Genomic DNA, 18,274 nt, shown 5'->3' on the forward strand with positions numbered 1-18,274 from the left:
TTTGACCTCTTTAGCCTCAGATATTTGACAGGGGTACTTACATTTTGGGTGGCCCTTGTGCACATAATGTCAAATTCGCAAGTCATCCCCCCTCTCCTCCTCTTGTCTTCACCATCCTCTTCCTTAAAGGGTGAGGATAAGAGATATCATGATAGAAATTAATTATTTATTTACAAGGTAATTCAGGCTCTAAATTATTTGCAAATACATTTAACTGCTGCTAACTGTAATGGAAATCCATTACAATTTTAAAACTCATGCAGGAACTCAGTTTTGCACTGCCCTCTTTTCCTGCTGCCAAGATACTGAACTGCTCCCAACATCAACCCTTTTATATAGACAGTGCTTGCTGGTGTCCAAGAAATCTGTGCGTAGTCTACTAATTCATGTCCATCTACCTTCGTCAACAGGCAGGCTCAGGGCAAACAGATCTGGGTTATTGCAGGAACAGTGAGTAAACTGGAGTAGACATTTTGAGGGCAGCTATTAGCGGAGGGCCTTCCTCTCTCGTCCCAGGCTACCTCTATCCCACCCAAAATTGAACAGATTTCACCAAGGAAGTCCTACATTGTTCAGTAGGTGAGTATGGTGTAGAGACGTAGTCAAGTTATTATTCTGTTTGTGAGAGAAATAAAATTGCACTCATCAATGCCCTTCTCAATAGACCAGTGTGGAGTCTACACCCATGAGTAACTGAAAATACTGTTTCATTCTTTACAGGACCACACATAAAACAAATTGGTTGATCATTAAAGCAAGAAGGGTCCATTAAGGAGCATTTGTCTGAGCTGACCCAAATGTCAGCTGCTATAGTAACCAAGGTATGAGAAATGAGTACCAAAGGAACGTTGGTAAATGCCAGACAACTTATTGCATAATTATTTATCATTGTTCACATTTAAGCAGTCATTGGATTACATTGTCACTACAGATGATGAAGATAAATTATACCTCCATTCGCAGCTTTGAAATACAACCAACCAGTTTCTTTTAGATGAATGTTAATGCAGCACTTTGTCCTATAATTCTCTTAGCTGCATTAAAACATTTTAAAAATTCAATATTTTGTATTGCACCTGATTGAACAAAAACATTCAGGACAACGATAATTAATCATAGTAAGCTTGATGATTTTTTTTTTATTGCATTAGATTGTGTGTCCAAAGCCTTATATCTGTCAACCAAGGAATACCCTGTTCAACTATTCCAAGCTCAATAGCTAATGAAAATTAAAATTGTGTAGGTGAAACAATATACAAAAAAGTTAAATGGTTCTTAACATTCAAAAAAATAAATACAAATCAAGGTGGGATACAACTAAAGAGATCTGGAGATTATGTTATCACCAGATCCAACTGCAAATGTAGATTATGATCAGCTATTTATACTTAGTAAACCTTTGTATTTCAATGTAGAAACATTGCAAAATTGTTGATACATGTATGACAATGTACATTCTGCAGTGCAGTATATGACAACTTAGCAATACATCAAGGAGGCGAGATGATTGAAGATAGTGAAGGTACATTTTACTGCCTTTGAACAGACTTCAAGATGCATTGTTCTGAAATGTACACAAATTTAGCAATTATTGATATTACGTAAGTAACAAAGAGTAGAACTCTACATCAGTTTACATCAATATTGAAGATTAATATTAAAGAACTGTTATGTTGATAATGTCACAGGAAGTAAGACAGCAAGAAATGTTTCTTCAAATGGCAGAAGTGTTTAAGCTTGAGGGCCAACTTTCATGTACCACAAGCCAGCCAGGGAGCTCACCCAGAAGTAGTGCATAGTCATGCACTGTGCATGTCAACTGTGGCTAAACTGGTAGCACTCTTGTCTCTGTTATGATCCTTGGCCAGACCTCAGATTGTTGGTGAGATTTGGTTAGGGACTGATAACATTTTGTTTAGACAAAGTTTGAGATCCAAGACACTTACAAAGCCACAGGATTCCATTGAACACACAAAAATAAAATTTACCATACAAGGTTAGAAAGGTAAAACAATTTACAACATCTAACTTATATACTCTAATGTTATGGGTAAATATGAGGTACATGTGAATTGACAAGCCAACTATGATCGAACACACCACACTACCCAATAATTGCCACATGTGACCAAAACAGAGTCCATAGATTTTGCAATAACCCACCCAGACATCTGTAACTGTGAGTCAACCAATCTCACGGAAACTTCGTCTCTCTCACGAGGTTTTCCAAGCTTCATCTTCAAAGATCTCGCCTTGGAATTCTCTACAACAGTTGCTCCAACTCAGATGGCTTCAATGACGGCCCACCTCATAGGGTTTCAATCTTGCCTTTTAAGATGACATTTCCCCCGGATTCCCAAGTATACTCAGGCATCAACTTAGAAGCACAATTTCAGCTCTTTGGCCATGCTGAGCAGAACATTATTGCTCCAAAGGAGTGCCTTTGCCTGCAGCACAGAGTCACCAACCTTTAGCTCCCTCCTTGAATCTTCAGGGCTTCTTCTGAGACGTCTTCAATTATAAGGGCTTCTCCAAAACCCACTTCACTTAAAGCCTGCTCCCCACAGCCCTTTTTCTAAGTGGAGCCTGTCTCTCTGTTCTTCTATTTTTTTTAACTCAACTAGGACCTGTTTTGGTGCCCCGTCTTTGTCCCTTACCTAGGACTTCTTTTTGGGGCCTCTCCCTGTCCCCCTCCCTTGTCTTTCTCTCTGGGACATTTCTCGGGACCTTTCTCTGTACCCACCTCTTCTCCCTCTTTCTGGGACACTTCTTGGGATCTTACCCCGCACAGCCGCCCTCCCCCCCAACCCACCCCCCCGTCCCTCTCTCTGGGACACTTCTCGATTCTGGTGCTCCGCACACGATCACTTGACCTGGATTTTCGCAACCTTCTTTTTTTTTTCATGTGCAGGTGCGCAGGGCCTGTCCTCAGTCCAAAGAATATAAAGATGAAAAACTGTGCTTGTGCAGCCTGCTTCTGGCCTGCACATGTGCTGGAGGTCCAAAGATTGTCGGGACTTGGAGTTCCCGACCTTCATTCCGACAAGCAGGTAAGTATGAGTTTCAAAACATCTGTTACGAAAGTATAATAATTTTCATAATATTTTTTCTGGTTTATTGTAAAGTAGGTTTATGGAGGGCTGTGTTTTTCTGTCTGGGTGTGATCTAATTACATTTTGTAGCCAAGCAGACTGCAAGTTGAAGTTATCAAAAGAAGTAAGGTGCAGAAGTGTCTTTAAAACGCTAAGTAGGTAAATATGGTTGGGGTCCTAGCATGGAAGGTATGAAGGTAATTTGCATTTTTAGATAGATGAAGGGGGGTTTGAATTCCAAAGAGGTTAATGAGAATATTGGCAACAGGAAACGACACATATTATGAGAAAGGTAAAGTTCCAAAGACATATGGAAACAAAGGAATGTGCATATTAAAAGGGGAGAAACATATATAAAGGAGAATGAGACTATGTATCAGGAGAAGGCATTGTGAGATCTAACAGAAGTGTGTGAAATAGCCTTAATGAAGTCTGTAGTATTTGTGCATAAGCCTGCTGTCTGCCGGAACTGGGGCTGCAGAAAAGTCATTTGGACTTCCACTGTCCAGGGTATTGTGTTAATTTTGCTGGATATGTTTAAAATCTAAAATCAATTTTCTGGACAGTTGCTTTACAGGGGGTGTAACTGGGTTTCAGGTTAATTAGGGACTTCAGGAGTTATTGTAGTCGTAATTTGTAATCCTATGTATGTGCTTGAAATATTCCCTTTTGTTAATAAATATTGTAATTTAGCTTTTTAAAAAAATCTTTGAAAGTCTTGGTGGTCTTATTACTTCTGAATTCAGTGCATACATCTTGAAATAAATACAAATTGCAAAACCGTTGTGATAGCATGATCAAGTGTGGGTTCAACTTCCACTCCAGAGCCTCAAGGACAAAACTCAAGGCTGAGGCTTTGATGCAGTACTGAGGGGTTGCTGCCCTGTTGGAGGTGCCATCCTTTGGATGAGGCATTAAATCACAAGGCCCTGCTTGCTTCCTCAGGTGGATGTAACAGATCCCGTGCCACTATTTCAAAGAAGAGCAGGGAGTTAACTCAGTGTTCTAGCCAATATGTATGTTCAATCAACATAATAAAAGCAGATTAACTTATCATTAATGTTGTAAAGTCAAAAAATGCCAGGAAATAAGGTGTTAAATCGTACATCATCAAAATGCTCAGACAAAGCAAATGTGTGGCAGGAATTTTCCACTCCCATTGGCGGCGGGTGTCAGGGCAGGCGGGGGTAGAATTTGATGGGAGGGACAGAAATCAGATTCACACCAGCGTGAAATCACAGCAGGGTCATCTGGTGGTGTCCCGAATCCTGCTGGAGGCTGGCGTCAACCCAATTCACATCCCACTAATGGGGTGCAAAGTAAGGCCCAACAGGAAATATCTCCCAATGTCATATTTACCTCCCACATTGATGTGACTTCAGAACGGCGTGATTCACGACTGCCTTTAAAAGGCATGCACCTGGTGAGCTGAACTTCGAGGAGAACTAGGAGGTGAGTGCACACAGCCTTGCACAGTGCTCGCAAGGATCGCCCATAGGACATCAATGAAGAGCATTCGGTGGGTGGGGGGGTGGACACACAGGCAAGTCACTTTTTCCCGGCTGGCTTTCAGTGTGTTGCTGGGGCAAGGGCTCCAGTACATGTGGGGCTGATGGGGTGGGGGGGTCAGGCAGCACAGGCTGAAGGAAGTACACAAGCACATGTTGGGGGAGGGGTGGGGATGGTGGTGGTGTGCAGGGAGGGTGGGTTGGAGGGTGAGGGAAGTGGCCATGCATTTGGATAAGCTTGTCAAAAGTAAGCATTCTTCCGCAGCTGAGATCATTCAGCAGCAGTTCCATTGACATGCTTGGAGTCGGGCCTCTGAAGCATTTCTGCCCACTCAAGCAATGCAAAAGCATGAATGTGACACTGAGTGCTCCAGAACTATTCAGCCCTCGGGCACAGACAGCAAATCAACGTGCATTTTAGGGGGCTGAAGAACAATTGGACAACTGGGCAAGTTGTAGAATCCCCTTGTAAAAGGTGGCCATGGTGCAGTCACTGGTAGAGACACTCAGAGCCACTTGCAATATCTCTGTTCAGGTTTGGACCACTATCCCTGATAGTTCAAGCTAACAGCGTAGCCTTGCAGTGCGGGTTAGGAGAATGCCTGCATCGGAGCTGAGAACACAGCAAACAGTCCAATGGCCGAAGCTGCTACCAATTGGTCAAGTGGAGTGGGGTGCAGGTGGGTGGGGTTTCGGACAGCCATGAAGCACTACATACTGGCAATCCAAGTGCTGGCCAGCACTCTCCGGCGTGCGTGAAGGAGCCTTGATGCTTATTCAAGAAAGGTCCTTAGGACACATATGCTAACACCCTCTCTCTTTGATGCTAAGGAGGAGAACATCAGGGTCATGGAGCTTGGTGATCTAGCTGTATCCCTCATGGTTTACAGGGAGCAGAGAAGAAGAAGAGTGTGACAGAGAGTGTGAGCGTCTGGCTCACCAATGGGAGGGACAACACACTCAGCAAGGTGCGGCAGGGCCTCCTGCACATGCAGTTGAAGATCCACAGAGAGCTGTGATGGGTCAGCACCTTGCTAGACCTAGGGTCTATTGACGATGCTCGTCATTCCTACAGTTGACTGAGAACCAGTGTCACCGAAGACCGAGCATATGTAGGGAACAGGTCGGTAACATATGACACCTGCTTCAGGGTTTGGTGCTTCAGGGACATGGAGGTCATCCACTGCCAGTGGCCATGGAAGTGACAGAAGTGTTCAATTTTTATTGCAGTGGCTCCTTCCAGGGCTCCACAAGTGACCTGTGTGAGATCTCACAAACCTCCACGCACCAATGTATCCAGGAGCTCATGGACACTATCTTCACAAAGGCACAGAACTTTGTGCATTTCAACCAGGATCAGGAAAGTCAGGAAGCAAGATTTGTGCAGATCTCTGGTTTTCCACAGGTGCAGGGTTCCATAGAACGCACTCATTTGGCACTTAAATCTCCATCGCAACAAGCAGTCAACTACGTCAACAGCAAGGGCTTCCACTCACTGAATGTTAAGCTGGCCTGCGACTACCACAAATGCATCCTACAGGTCTGTGCACGATTCCCAGGTTGAGTCCATGATTCCTACATCCTCAGCAGGTCTCAGATCCCTGAGACGCCTTCCAGGGTCCACAGAGGTTTCAGGGTTGGCTCTTCGGGGGCAAGGGCTACCCACAGAGGACGTGGCTGATAACACCTGTGCAGTGGCCTCAAACTGAAGTAGAGCGACAGTATAATCAGGGTCATGCCACAACCTGGACTTTGGTGCAGCAAACAGTGGGCATATTGAAAATGAGATTCCGGAGCCTTGACAAGTCCAGTGGGGCACTGCAATACAGTCCCCAAAAGGTGTCAGGCATCAACATCAGTTGCTGCGCACTTCACAACCTGGCACTGGAACGTGGGGTGGACCTGGCTGAGGAGCAGATAGAAGATCTGCATGTCTCCTCCGATGAGGAGGACATCGAAGGGGATGAGGATGATGAAGTCCTCGAAGGCGAGGATCCCGCAATGAGGCCATCGTACTGGCCAGATGAGGCAGGCACGTACATGAGACCTCGATAGCTGCAAGATTCATGGAAGCTGGTGATGAGATACAGTGAGGACAGTCCTAACATCGTCACATTGCATCTGTGAATATTTGACTCCTGTGTGGTTGATGGCAGCGCACATACCCTCAGTGTGCAGGCTCAAGTCATGGAGACACAGCGGAGGCCCTAACAGTCACTAGATTCCAGGAAGATGATGATGACATGCAGTGAGGACACTCCATAAACCTTCACATTGCCTCTATGAACATCAGGCTCCTGTCTGGCTGAAGGCAGCTCGCTTGCACTTTATGATCAGGATCATATCATGGAGACACAATTGTGAAACTTTAAGTGCACCTGATTCTTTGGCAGCCTTCAGCACCTGTCCCTTTCAGGACCACACCGTCACTGGACACAGATGCTGAAGAGATGGGGGGGATCAGCTCCACCTCAAAGGTGCTGAGAGCACAAAGAGAGAATGACGGAACTCTGTGATACCTGCCCACGATATTCTGGCAGCAATGACAAGCACCATTGAGGTGCAGGTATCACTAACATGTCCGGTGAGTGTGAAGCCAGACCATCGCTTTGCTCTGAAGGTTACACACTTTACTCCTCCATCATCCCTTGCAATCTGAGGAGTGCATCCGGCATACTTTCTTGATGTTCCCGTGATGCCAGTGAATGTGTGATGGGATTGTGAGTGTAAGAATTTAGAGTTATGAGATGGTTGTCTTACCCAGGCAGCATATATGAGATCATTCATCTGTTTTCTGCACTGGATGTCTGACTCCTGTGTGCAGCATTGGCATTGACCAGCTCTGCCATCGCCTCCCAAGCCAGAGTGGTGAGACTGATGGGTCTCCTATGGCTAGATCTGGAGTAGAGGTCATCACAGCCGGCCTCCACGGTGACCAAAAGGCGTCCCAGGGATGCGTCACTAAATAGGGGTGGCAGGGGGAGGGACTGCACTCTTCTTGGCTTTTGGGACCATGTCTTCATCGGAGCAGTGCTGGGCTGCAAGCATTGAGAACTGCGCACACGGCTGCAGTTTAAATATGGTGCCCAGAGTGAGGAAACAGCATGGCGGGCAAATCAGAGGCTGCGCGCCAGAGATCCAGCGTGTTTCCCATAAATTATGGGGCAGGAAGGGTGCAAAAATCCACCACTGAGACTGGCAGGTAAAATGCCATTTTTCATGCCTGTTACTGCACTTAGTGCAAATCTGTGACCATTTCACCCAAAGTGTGTTTTTTTAAAAATCTTGCCTTTTTTTCATTCTTCCACAGAATTTGGGCGTTGCTGACTAGGCCAGCATTTGTTGCCCATCCCTATTGCCCCTGAGAATAATGTCATCAAGTGGCAACATGTAAATGAGTAAAAGGAGGGAGAGAGCTTCTCGGAGCATGAGAGATAACAGCGTAGGAATGTAAATAGGAGACATTGCTGGAGGTTCTGCAGCAATGATATGATGGCTAAGGTTGAGAACAGGCAATCAAATTGAGTGGTGGAAGAGATGGGCATGGATTTGGCTGAAAACAACCCATTCAAAGATTTTGGAAAAAAAGATAGTTTGCATTGAGTGAGGTAGAGGTAGGATTTTTGAGGATAGGGTGATGATAGTTGATAGGGCAGCATCTGAGAAGGAGGAACCATTTCCAGTGTCAGCTACCATGGGTGGTGGAGAAAAAGGGTTAAGAATGATTGTAGAGGAGGGGACAGTTTTAGGAGAACAATGAGTGGATCATTTAAGTCATCCAGCGGGATCTGGTGATAGATGCTAAACCAGTTGTGTATCACGTACATTCAAATCTGCATTCTTTGGAACTGCCAGAGCAGATGAGAAGGCCAGACAAGGGGAAACAACTGACATGGGAGAGAGTAAACGTTTACAGGAGATCAGGGCACCAAAAGTAGAGGAAGCTGTTAAACAAACCAATGGGTGCATAACTATCATGGTAAACGCAGGGCAAAAGGCTTGGAAGTTTAAATGACTTTTGAAAGGCTTTTATATAGCCTTTCACAACCACTGGATGTCTCAAAACACTTAAGTACTTTGAAGTGTAATCACTGTTGTAATATAAGAAACACAGCAGCCAATTTGCACACAGCAGTCTCCCACAAACAGCAATATGATACCGACCAGATCATTTGTTTTTCTGCTGATTGAGGATGTTGTGTGTTTTAATGATACATACAAACGTATGAGCTAGGAGCAGGAGTAGGTCTCTCGGCCCTTCAGGCCTGCTCTGCCATTCAATAAGATCATGCCTGATTTGATTGTAACCTCCCGCCTACCCCTGGTAACCTTTCACCCCCTTGTTAATCAAGAATCTATCTAGCTCTGCTTTGAAAATATTCAAAGACACTGCTTCCACTGCCCTTTGAGGAAGAGAGTTCCAAAGACTCATGGCCCTCTGAGAGAAAAAGGTTCTCTGTATCTCTGCCTTAAATGAACAACCCTTATTTTTAAACAGTGACCTTTAGTTCTAGATTCTCCCACAAGTGGAAACATCCTCTCCATATCTACCCTGTCAAGATACCTCAGCATCTTAAAGGTTTTGATCAAGTTACCTCTTACCCTTCTAAACTGCAGCGGATAGAAGCCTAATCTGCCCAATCTTTCCTCAGAAGACAACCCACCCATTCCTGGTATTAGCCTAGTAAATCTTCTCTGAACTCCTTCCAACACATTTACATCTTTCCTTAAATAAGGAGACCAATGCTATACAGAGTACTCCAGATGTGCCTCACCAGTTCCCTGTAACTGGAGCATAACCTCCCTACTTATATATTAAATGCTCCTTGCAATAAATGATAACATTCTACTAGTTTTCCCAATTACTTGCTGTACCTGCATAGTAGCATTTTGTGATTCTTGCACTAGGACACCCAGATTCCTCTGAATCTCAGAGCTCTGCAATCTCTCACCATTTAAATAATATGCTTCTTTTTTATTCTCCCTCCCAAAGTGGACAATTTCACATTTGCCCACATTATACTCCATTTGTCAGGTCTTTGCCCACTCACTTAACCCATCAATGTCACTTTCTAGCCTCCTTACATCCTCATTGTTATGATGTGGCAGATGATGTGTGCCAAGCAGACCAAATCCACGAAGGAAATTTGGTCACATTATCACAACAGTTTTGCAATTTATGGTGGGAAGATATGTGCACTGAATTCAGAAACCAAGACCTCTAGAGACCTTTAAAATTAAATTAGAATATTTATTGCTAAAATAAAAGAGTTCAAATACATACATAAGACTACAATTACTCACTACTATAACAACTCATAAAATTCCTAATTAACTTGACTCCCAGTTACACACCCACTTTACGGCAACTGTCCAAAATAGATTTTAGATCTAAAACAAAATCAACAAGTTAACACAGTATGCACTTGACAGAGGAATTCTAAATGGCTTCGCCAGTTTCAGTTACTTTACATAGCAGAATTATGCACAAATGGCTGGAGGCTTCTTGAAGGCTGTTTCACACACTCCTGTTAGATCTTACATGGCCCTCTCCTCACATAGCCTTTCATTCTCCTTTATATATGTTTCTGTCTCTTTAAAATGTAAATTCTATTGTTCCATATGTCTTTGAAACTGTATCTTCCTCATAATATAAAAACTTTCATGTTGGCAATATTGTCAGTAACCTTTGGGAAAAATAAACACACTCCTTAGCCTTGCTTATCTGGCTAGTTGTAAACAGACTAACATGCCTTTGAAATCCAAACAACCCTTCATTTATCTAAAAATGCAAATTCCCTTCACACCTTACATACTAAGCGAGCATCCATGTTTACTCATTAGCATTTCATGCACCTTTCTACACATAGCTTCTTTTGATGATTTCCAGCTTGCAGTCTACCTGACTCTAAATGTAATTAACTCACACAGACAGGCCCAACTACACTCACACCCATAAACCTACTTTACAATAAACCTGAAAATATAAAAATTATTGTACTTCTGTCACATCTTCACAACTTACTTTCCTACCTATCTTTGTGTCATCATCAAATTTAGCAATGATACCACCTGTCCCTTTATCCAAGTCATTTATAAAAATTGTAAAAAGTTGAGGCCTCAGCACTGATCCCTGTGACATGCCATTCATGACATCCTGCCAACCAGAAAAGATCTATTTATGGCTACACTCTAATTCCTGTTAGCTAGCTAATCTTCTATCCATGCCAATATATTATCCCCTAAACCATGAGGTTTTATTTTCTGCAATAACCTTTGATGTGGCACCTTATCAAACGCCTTTTGGAAATCTATGTACAGTACATCCACAGCACATGTTACTTCCTCAAAGGACTCCAATAAATTGGTTAAACATGATTTCCCTTTAACAAAGCTATATTGACCCTGCCTGATTGCCTTAAATCTTTTCTAAATGCCCTGCTATAGCATCTTTAATAACAGCTTCTAACATTTTCCCTATGATAGATATTAAGCTAACAGCCTGTAGTTTCCTGCTTTCTGTCTCCCTCCCGTTCGGAATTAAGGAGTTATATTTGCTGTTTTCCAATCTAATGGAACATTCTCCAAATCTAGGGAATTTTGGAAAATTAAAACCAACAATTCAGCTATTTCACTTTCCATATCTTTCAAGGCCCGAGGATGAAGTTGATCAGGACCCGGGGATTTGTCAGCCCGCAGCTCCAATAATTAGCTCAATAACACTTATCTGGTAATTGTAATTTTCCTGAGTTCCTCCCTCCCTTCCATTTCCTGATTTGTAGCTATTTCTGGCATGTTATTCATATCCTCTATAGTGAAAACCAATGCAAAATATCTGTTCAATTCATCTGTCATTTCCTTACTTTCCATTATTAACTCCCCAGACTCACTTTCTATAGGACCAACATGTTTTCTCTTCTCTTATTTAAATACCTTCAGAAACTCTAACTATCCATCTTTATAATTCCAGCTAGCTTTCTCTCATGTTTCCCTCTTTATAAAGCTTTTTGTCATTCTTTGCTGTTCGTTTTATTCTGTCCAATCTTCTGACTTGCCAGCAATCTTTGCGCAATTATATGGCTTTTGCTTTAAGTTTGAAACTGTCTTTATCCTTTTTAGTTAACCATGGATGGTGGGTTCCCGCCTTGGAAGTTTTCTTTCTCAATGGGATGTATCTATTCTGTGTATTCTGAAATATCCCTTTAAAAGTCTGCCACTGCATCTCTATGGACCTATTCCTTAACCTCATTTGCCAGTTCACTCTAGCTAGCTCTGCTTTCATGCCCTCATAATTGTCCTTATTTAAGTTTAAAGTAGTAGTCCTGAACCCATTCTTCTCTCCCTCAAACTGAATGTAAAATTCAATCATATTATGACCTCTATGACGGAGGAGTGCCTTCACTATGAGGTTATCAATTAATCCCATCTCATTGCACAATACCAGGTCGAGTATAGCCTGCTCCCTGGTTGGTTTGAGAATGTGCTGTTCTAAGAAACAATTCCAAACACATTCTATGAACTCCTCACCTAGGTTACCTTTGCCCATCTGGTTTTTCCAGTCTATCTGTAGATTAAAATTCCCCATGATTATTGTTGTACCTTTCTGACAAGCTCCCATTATTTCTTCTTTTATACTCTGTCCTACCGTGTAGTTACAATAAAGGGGCCTGTACACCACTCCCATAAGTGACTTTTTGCCTTTACTGTTTCTCATCTCAACCCAAACTGCTTCTACATTCAGGTTTCCTGAATTTAGGTCATCCTTCTTTGTTGCGCTAATACCTACGATCATTAATTAACAGAGCCGCCCCTCCACCTGCTCCTAGCTTCTTGTCCTTCACAAATGTCACGTACCCTTGTATATTCAGGTCCCAGTTTTTGTCATCCTGCAGCCATGTCTCTGTAATGATTATCAGATCATATTTATTTATTTATTTCTATATGCACTATCAGTTCATCTGTTTTGTTTTAAATGTTATGTGCATTTAGATACAGAGCCTTTAATTTTGTCCTTTTATTATTTTTATATCTCGCCTTATCTACTGATTTACTTTTAGGTTTGTATTCTCTGTCTCTTCCTGTCACATTCTGTTTGTCATTTCTCATAATTAGTAAATTTCTCTCTTGCCTTGTCTCTACTCTTTTGTTTACATCTTCCCAAATTTGATCCCTTGCCCCCACTATTTAGTTTAAAGCCCTTTCCACTTCCCTCGTTATATGGTTCACTAGAACATCAACCACAGCACAGTTCAGGTGCAGACCATCCCAACAGTTCAGCCCCCACTTTTCCCAGTACTGGTGCTAGTGCCCTATAAACCAGAACCCACTTCTCCCACACTAGGCTTTGAGCCATGAATTCATTTCTCCAATTTTATTTGCCCACATCCAGAGATTATCACCTTTTAGGCTTTGTTCTTAATTTAGTGCCTAGCTCCTCATACTGCTTATGCAGAACCTCCTGCCTATGTCATTGATACCTACATGGACCACGACAACTGGATTCTTGCCCTCCCACTTTAAGCTCCTCTCCAGTCTTGAGCAAATGCCCCAAACCCTGGCTCCGGGCAAGCAACACAGCCACCTGGACTCTTGTTCTTTGCTACAGAAAACAGTGTCAATCCCCCTCACTATGCTGTCCCCTACTACCACTACATTATTTTTTTTCTCCTCACCCTTGAATGGCTTCCTGTACCACAGTGCCATGGTCAGTCAGCTTATCCACCCTGCAGCCCCCACTCCTATCCAAGCAAGCTGAGAGAACCTCAAACCTGTTGGACAATTGCAGAGGCTCACACTCCTGCACTCCAGGCTCCTGGGTCCCCTTACCTGCCTCACTCACAGTCACAGCCTCCTTTCCATAGCCGTCTTCCAAATCAGAAGACCCTATCCTAAGGTGTGTAATTGCTTCCTGGTACAAAGCGCCCTGGTAATTCTCCCCCTCCCCGGTGTGACACAGTGTCCGCAGCTCAGCCTCCAGCTCAATGACTCTGAGCTGAAGCTCCTCAAGGCGTAAACACTTACTGCAGACGTATTAGCCCTAGATCACATAGGCATCCAGGAGCTCTCACGTGCTGTGCCAATGACATATAACCTCTCTTGTCGTCCTTACGTGCTTTAAATAATCACTTAATTCAATCACTCACTTTTCTAGAACCACTTCGTCCAATTCAGGGTTGCAGGGAGTCAGAGCCTATCCTGACAAGCAGTGGGTGCTAGGTAGGGTACACCCAGGATGGGACAGCAGTCCATCACAGGGCACACACTCACACGCACACACACAGAGACACAGACACTAAGGGAAAATGTACAGTAGCCAATCCACCCAACTAGCATGTCTTTGGGCAGTGGCTATTTTATTAAATTTTCTATTTTCTTCTATGTATTTTATAAACCTTACCACAAAGTCCTGTACTATTTTGAACCTTAGAAATAGAATAGACTTATCCACTTTTCAGATATTTACCAAACAGCTAGCTTCTTCCCTGTAGTAGAGCAAGAACCAATTCCTGCAGAGTGAAAAAATTTGAAAATACCTCCCTCCCATCCTCATCGAACTTCCTCAGCTCCAAACTCGTCACACTGAGAAGGTCTGAACTTATTTGTTCTGAAACAAAGGGGGTCAGAGCTCAGGTATAGAACAACCTGTTTGAGCTAGTTTCCTTAATTCACTATTGCCAATGGATAGCTTCTATCTCCCTGTTTAGAAACATAGAAACATAGAAGCTAGGAGCAGGAGTAGGCCATTCGGCCCTTCGAGCCTGCTCCGCCATTCATTATGATCATGGCTGATCATCCAACTCAACAGCCTGCTCCCGTTTTCTCCCCATACCATTTGATCCCTTTCGCCCCAAGAGCTATATCTAACTCCTTCTTGAAAACATACAATGTTTTGGTCTCACTTTTTGTGGTAATGAATTCCACAGGCTCACCACTCTCTAGGTGAAGAAATTTCTCCTCATCTCAGTCCTAAATGGTCTACCCCATATCCTCAGACTGTGACCCCTGGTTCTGGACTCTCCCACCATCGGGAACATCCTTCCTGCATCTACCCTGTCTAGACCTGTTAGAATTTTATAGGTTTCTATGAAATCCCCCCTCATTCTTCTGAATTACAGCGAATATAATCCTAATCGTCCCAATCTCTCCTCATATGTCAGTCTCGCCATCCCAGGAATCAGTCGGGTGAACTTTTGCTGCACTCCCCCTATAGCAAGAACATCCTTCCTCAGATAAGGAGACCAAAACTGCACACAATATTCCAGGTGTGGTCTCACCAATTGCAATTGTACAATTGCAGCAAGATATCCCTATTCCTGTACTCGAATCCTCTGGCTATGAAGGCCAACATACCATTTGCCTTCTTTACCGCCTGCTGCACCTGCATGCTTACCTTCAGCGACTGGTGTACAAGGACACCCAGGTCTCGTTGCACATTCCCCTCTCTCAATTTATAGCCATTAGGCCCTTGGGTGAAACTTAGAATTTAAACAGCACTTGCAGTTAAATGTTAAATCGATACAATACAAGATTTTTGAAAAGAGATTTAAGGTTCGCTCAACTCACCAATGCTCGCAAGTTCTGTTGAGGTAGTGCCATGATGAGGTTGTGCTAAGATGATATAAAAGACATGAATCCCTCATAAGGATTGTGCAAACACATTGTGGGTTCATTTATTAAGAACAGACACATGTAAACATATATACATGGATAGATTGCTTGAGGACATCAGAGCTGCAGGACTGTGTGGCTTTGTTCTGCTCCAGGCCAAAGTAGAAACTGAGCTGGATCACGTGACACACTTCCCTTAAAGGGATGGAATGCTGCAAACCCTTAAACATATATTACAACATCCCCCTTTCTTTTTGAAGATAATTTCCCCCTTCCAACGAAGTAGAACTATTTACAATACATGTTCATGTTTAGTTACCATTATATAAGCGTAAAGGACTAATGAATCTATGAGTCTCTAAAGCATATTTGATGTTGTCCAGCTGAACAGAGCTAAGCTATTTTACAACCAGCTGATCAGATCTAAGCTCAGCAGTCCTGCCATATCCAGTCGTGAATGGTGGTGGACAACTAAATAACTTAGTGGATGAGGAGGTTCCACGAATATCTCCATCCTCAATGATGGGGGAGCCCAGCACATCAGTGCAAAAGATCAGGCTGAAGCATTTGCAACAATCTTCAGCCATAAGTGCTGAGTGCATGATCCATCTCAGCCTCCTCTGGAGGTCCCCAGCTTCGCAGATGACAGTCTTCAGCCAATTCGATTCACTCCATGTGATATGAAGAAATGGCTGAAGGCATTGGAGATTGCAAAGACTATGGACCCTGACAACATTCCAGCAATAGTACTGAAGACTTGTGCTCCAGAACTTGCCTTGCCCCTAGTAAAGCTATTTCAGTACAGCTACAACACTGGCATCTACCCGGCAGGTGGAAAATTGCCCAGGTATGCCCTGCACACAAAAAGGAGGACAAATCCAACCCGGCCAATTACCGTCCAATCAGTCTAGTCATGATCATCAGTGAAGTGATGGAAAGGGTCATCAACAGTGCTATCAAGTGACACTTGCTTAGCAATAACCTACTCACTGACGCCCAGTTTGGGTTTCGCCCAGGTCACTCAGTTTCTGACCTCATTACAGCCTTGGAACTCCAGAGGTGAGGTGAGAGTGACTGCCCTTAACATCAAGACATTTGACCGAGTGTGGTATCAAGGAGCCCCAGCAAAACTGGAGCCAATTGGAACCAGGGGGAAACTCTCAGCTGGTTGGAATCATACCTGATGCAAAGGAAGATGGTTGTGGTTGTTGGAGATCAATCATCTCAGCTCCAGGACGGCACTACAGAAGTCCCTCAGAGTAGTGTCCTAGGCCCAACCATCTTCAGCTGCTTCATCAATGACCTTCCTTCCATCATATGGCCAGAAGTAGGGTGTTCGCTGATGATTGCATAATGTTCAGCACCATTCGCGACTCCTCAGATACTGAAGCAGTCCATGTCCAAATGCAGCAAGACCTGGACAAAATCCAGACTTGGACTGGCAAGTGGCAAGTAACATTCATGTCACACAAGTGCCAGGCAATGACCATCTCCAACAAGAGAGAATCTAACCATCGTCCCTTGGCATTCAATGGCATTAACTTCACTGAATCCCCCACTATCAACATCCTGGGGGTTACCATTGACCAGAAACTGAACTGGACTAGCCATATAAATACTATGGCTACAACAGCAGGACAGAGGCTAGGAATCCTGTTGTGAGTAACTCACCTCCTGACTTCCCAAAGTCTGTCCAGCATCTACAAGGCACAAGTCAGGAGCGTGACGGAATACTCCCCACTTGCCTGGATGAGCGCAGCTCCAACACCCTTCAAGAAGCTTGACACCATCCAGGACAAAGCATCCCACTTGATTGGCACCCCATCCACAAACATTCACTCCCTCCATCACTGATGCACAGTAGCAGCAGTGTGTACCATCTACAAGATGCACTGCAGGAATTCACCAAGGCTCCTTAGACAACACCTTCCAGACACATGATCACTACCATCTAGAAGGACAAGAAAAGCAGGCATATGGAAACACTACCAACTGGAAGTTCCCTCCAAGTCACTCACCATCCTGACTTGGAAATATATCGCCATTCCTTCATTGTTGCTGGGCTAAAACCCTGGAACTCCCTAACAGCACTATGGGTGTACCTACACCACATGGACTGCAGTGGTTCAAGAAGGCAGATCAGCACCATCTTCTCAACGGCAATTAGGTGTGGGCAACAAATACTGGCCTAGCCAACGATGCCCACATCCCACAAATGAATAAAAAAGCAGCAGTGCACTAGAGCAAAGGCTGATGCAGCTACAGGGAGCTGTGGACTGATCCAAACAGACTGTACACAATGGGTACCTTCAAGAAATAAGAATGCCCAAGGTACCCAGGGGTGGATTTTAAGGAAGGAGATTCCAGGGAACAAAGGAAACCTAGCTGGAAATTGAAACACTAATTTTGCAAAGTTGTCGAGGAAAGTAGGGAAGATATCTTGGGAACAAAACAAGCATTTAAAGGATCTTTTACCTAGTTTCAAAAGTAGGTCCATATTGTCCAGTTCAGAATTCTTTTTATTGTCTCTATCATTCATTTGAATAATCAATTTAGCCATCCAGCTAAATCTATACCATGTATTATGTAGGTTAATGAAGTTCCTTATTCTCTCCAAACTACTATATAATATTGATTAAAAATTAACAATCATGAATTATAGAGAATACAAATTTATCCTGACAAGTTAAAATATTACCATCCAATTTGTTCTGAGTATAATGATAGTGGTGTCTCTCTCTTTCTTTCTTTCCTTTTTTATCTCTCTTCCATTTTATCATTCAGCATTTAAATCCTTACTTGTGAATTCCAACACATTTCCAATTATCCCAATTCAATTTTCTGCTTATATTTGCTACTTCTCCACTGAAATGTATTTTCCGATGTAGCCATGATTTAATCTAAACATTTATTAGGAAGGAACTTGCATTTATAGAGTCCTTTCATGACCTCAGGATATCGAAAAATGCTTCACAGCAAATACATTACTTTTTAAGGTTCAATCAGTGTTGCAATGCAATAGCCAATGTGTGCACAGCAAAGTTTTAGAAACAGAAATAAGTTAGA

This window comes from Cetorhinus maximus, chromosome 13 (genome assembly GCF_964194155.1).
Source record: "Cetorhinus maximus chromosome 13, sCetMax3.hap1.1, whole genome shotgun sequence".
Taxonomy (NCBI): domain Eukaryota; kingdom Metazoa; phylum Chordata; class Chondrichthyes; order Lamniformes; family Cetorhinidae; genus Cetorhinus; species Cetorhinus maximus.